We start from the raw sequence: 4,231 nt of genomic DNA, 5'->3' as shown, positions 1-4,231 counted from the left end.
TACCAGTTGATTCTGTTACCATAGAGCCAGATTTGACTTATGAGGAAGAACCAGTGAGGATGCTTGCGAGGGAAATCAAGGAACTAAGGAATAAGAGAATTCCTTTGGTAAAGGTCCTTTGGAGAAACCATAAGACCGAGGAAGCTACATGGGAAAGTGAAGATATTATGAGACAACAGCATCCTCAGTTATTTACACCAGGTAAATTCGAGGACGAATTTCTTTTAAGGGGGGAGAACTGTAACAGACTGATTTTTCTTTTAGTGTCGGTAATAGTGATTTACCGGTCTGTGAATAGTACCATCGGTCCGGGACTTGGTATTATTTTAGTCCGGAAAAATTGCTATGCATAGTTAATATTTTATTTACTATTTTTGGAGCATGTTTGCATGATTTAGGTGGGTAAAAAATATTTAATGAATATTTTTGGAAAGTTTATGTATTAAATGCATAATATTTCTAGTGTGGTATATTAAGAAATAAATGAGGAATTATTTTAGTGGAGTTCATTTAATTAATTGGTGGAGTTAAATAAGAAGTAGAAGAGATTTATTTGAGGAATATTTAGAGCCATTGGATGAGATTACTTAGGACTTGATCTTAGCCACACATTTGACATGAAATTTGGAAGTCAAATTTGACTTTGGCACTTAAAGTAACACCACAACACTTTTTGTTTTCTTCTCTTCTCTTCTCCACGCCATTTCCATCTTCTTCCTTCTTCTTTCATTTTCTTCATTTTCTTACCTCCAAATTTACCACCAAACTAGCTAATTAAACCATAGATTAGTACTTAATCCTTAAGAATTAAGAAGTAGAAGTTGAGTTTGGTGATTAAAAGCAAAGAGAAGTGAAGTTACCATTGAAGCAAGTAAGTTGTGGTTTTTGAGTTTTGTGAATTGTTAAGTAGAATTCATGGTTTAGACATGTTATTGATGCATTAAATCATGCTCCAACTATTTCTTTTGTCAAGTTTTGCTTGTAATGTTGATTTTTCATGCTTTGAAGAGGTTGGAGAACCATCCTCAAAGGGGAAAGAGAAAGCCAAGGAGTAAGGCTTTCCAAGCTTATTCAAGCTTGTTAATAAGGTTAGTGCAATCATAATTTCACTTGTTTAAGTTGTTTTTACATGGTTAGGGTTTTGAATATATTTTGGGAACTTTGTATGTTTTGTTGAAATTGCTGAATTTTAATGTGAGATGTGTTCTGCCGTGGGATTGGAACTCATTTTCGACCCCTTTATGCTTCCCATCTGTTTCTGACTTCTTCATGAAAGTTGTAGCTCTATTTCTCAGCTTTCCAAAACATATTCTTATGTCTAATTCCAATACTTGTAGCTCAACTTATGATTTAAATACCAAAACTGGTTCTGTTATGATGTCTTACCTTTCTATCCGAAATGATTGTCCATTTTGACCACTCAAATGGCAAAATAACGTTTTATGTTCTTCATAAACGTTATATCTTTACTTCTTATCTTTCCAACACATCCTCTTGTGTCCAAATTGAAGATACATAGCTCACCTTATGGCTGAAACACCCAAACTGACTCTGTTGTGTCGGGCCACATGTGTTACTAAATTGAGTGCCCATTTTGACCACTATAATGATAAGATTAGGTTCTGAGTTCTTCATAAAAGTTGTTTCCCTGTGTCTTGAGAATTCTCTCGTTCTGGATTGGTTTCATTTGAGTGTTTGGTGAAGTAGGAATTCAAGAAGCATTGGACTTGGTTCTGCTGAATCAGGTCTGATCTGTTGGTCTGTGTTCTGAGCTTTTGTTTGCTATCTTACTGTGTGATCTGGGCTATGGTCCCTTCTGAACATTTGTATAATTTTGTCTTATCTTTCTAATGAATCTGATTTCATTCAATTTGGAGACCCATAAGTCAACTTATGTGTTAAAAACCCTGCAAAGGTCAAGTTTATGAAAATGCTGAAAAGTTCTTGATTTATGTACTTTTATACTATCTTAAGTATATATACATCTATAGTGTTTTGAGTAAAAATTTTGAACTGATGAGTACTAAATGAAGAGGTTTTGACTAAGAATTATTGCTTTTATGAAAGAATGATTTTGATTTGGGCTCTACTATGCATGATTGAGACGTGGTATGATGAGATGGATTTTCTTATTGTGAAGCTATGATCATATGCTAGGGTTATCAGCCCTTATAAATAGGCGGACGCGCTTATTTGTGTGATGGGGTGGTGCTTTCATAGGCCACGGTGGTGCTTTCATAGGCCACGAGTATGTGATGGGGGTGGCGCTAATAGAGGCCACGATCAAATCTGCTTATGTTCATTCTGCATGAGTACGAGCCTCAACAAAAAATGAAATTTTATTGTTGCTATAAAAAAATGAAGACATATTTGTATTTATAATCTTCTCATTGCTTTCAAAGTATTTGAATTAAATGAATGCGATTTCGGTATTTATATAGTTGAGTAATTTCAGATTTGACTTGGCTTTTCTATTTAAGTTAATTGTTGGTTATTTAGCACCACTGAGTCTTCCACTCAGCGCGTTGATTTTTATCACGCGCAGGTTAGGAGCGGAGGGTGTTCTTCAAGACCAGAGGACAAGCATCAGAGTAGAGATCACATTTTGGGTAGGATATTTTGTAAATGGTGATTTTTGGCATGTATATAAAGATTGTATTATGGAGGTTGTATATAATAAGTTTATAATGTATTAAGAGTTATGATTATTTAAGGAAATAACATCTTATTATATTTTTGGTGTATGATGATTATATATTCCTTGAAAGGAATGTGTTTAGACTATGATGCGTATGTTGATGGATATTTAGAAGTGCTTGTGGTATGTTATGTTGAATTGGAGTTTTGGGGTTTGGAGAAAATTGGAAGTGTGTATATTTTCTTTGTGTGGCAAGTTAATTTTTAGGGGAAACTCTTGCGAAATTTTCGTAGGAATTTCCTTAAATATTATTTTCGTTAACAAAAAAAAAAAAAAAAAAACAAAACAAAATGTTAATTACTTGCCTCCTTATGAAAATTTAACTACTTCTAATTTGTGATCTAGCTTTAATAAGTGCCATAAGACGGTGCTCCGGCACCGATTGTGGAATCCGCCGTCTGGTTCTTCGAGATTGGCCGGTGGGTGTTACATTTCCGATCACGTCTATGCCCCAAGTTGCGAAAGGCCATGGTGAAGCAATGGGATTCAAATTGACCGGAGGCTGTCTTTGCAGCTTAGCAAAAGTTTGACATTCATGGCACTTCTGCGTGTGCCTCACGCAATCTGCAATCATGGTCGACCAGTAATAACCCAGGTTCACGATTTTCCGAGCCAAGGCTATCCAGTGCATGTGTGGACAGACTCCCCATTATGTAAGGAATCCATGATGGTTTGAGCTTCTCCCTCATCAACGCACCTTAGGTGCAGGCCATTCCAACTTCTTTTATACAGAACTCCCCTAGTAAGGAAATATCCTGATGCTAACTGTCTCAATGTCCGTTGATCAGTCTTAGTGGATCCCTCCGGGTAGGCTTCATTCTGAAGATAATTCTGTATATCCCAATAGCAGGGCTTGTCATCCACCAAATTCATGATATGTGCTGGCTATTTCTGTAGCCGAACTGTCAGAGGTCAAATGACTTGGTCTCCCCCTACATTAACCATGGAGGCCAAAGTAGCCAGAGCATCAGTAAACTGATTTTTGGCTCGCGGCAAGTAGTGGAAGGATAAATCCTCAAATTGCTGAGCCAATTCGTCCAAGCATTGTAGGTAAGGAACCAAACGCTCTTCCTTAATTTTCCATTTTCTCAAAGCTTGGGAGACTATTAAATTGGAATCCCCGAAAACCTTGAGGACCTTTATTTCCTTTTCCAGGGCTGCTTCTAACCCCTTTATGCAAGCTTCATACTCGGCTTCATTGTTGGTGCAGTCGAAATCTAATTTGTATACGATTGGGACGTATTCTCCACAAGGAGTTTTGAATACGACTCCAACCCCATTTCCATGGTAGTTTGAAGCTTCATCGAAGTACATTTTCCAGACTTCACTTTCCAAGCTCAACAAGTCTTCATCAGGAAATTCTACCTCCAGCATTTGGTCTTCGACCGGTAATTCCGCTAATTGATCAGCCAAGGCTCCGCCTTTCACAGCCTTCCGTTATACAAATTTTAAATCATAGGCTGCGAGCACCGACACCCACTTAGCCATCTTACTGTCAAGAACCGGCCTCTTCATAAGGAATTTCAAGGGGTT

At 37.2% G+C, this 4,231-nt stretch overlaps 1 long non-coding RNA gene across 1 annotated transcript; it reads left to right on the top strand.

Annotated features, from left to right (window-relative positions):
- Positions 1 to 592: 592 nt before the first annotated feature.
- On the top strand, positions 593 to 2,666 carry LOC149495623 (uncharacterized). The gene is made up of 3 exons (XR_016321156.1): positions 593 to 871; positions 1,009 to 1,088; positions 2,546 to 2,666. It is a non-coding gene; the product is annotated as an uncharacterized LOC149495623 (long non-coding RNA).
- Positions 2,667 to 4,231: the final 1,565 nt, after the last annotated feature.

The sequence above is a fragment of the Jatropha curcas genome, chromosome 6, assembly GCF_041381405.1.
Source record: "Jatropha curcas cultivar XTBG-Jc1 chromosome 6, XTBG_Jcur_1.0, whole genome shotgun sequence".
NCBI classification, from domain to species: domain Eukaryota; kingdom Viridiplantae; phylum Streptophyta; class Magnoliopsida; order Malpighiales; family Euphorbiaceae; genus Jatropha; species Jatropha curcas.
Note: the sequence above shows the minus strand (reverse complement) of the source record. Positions and strands in the feature narration are given on the sequence as shown.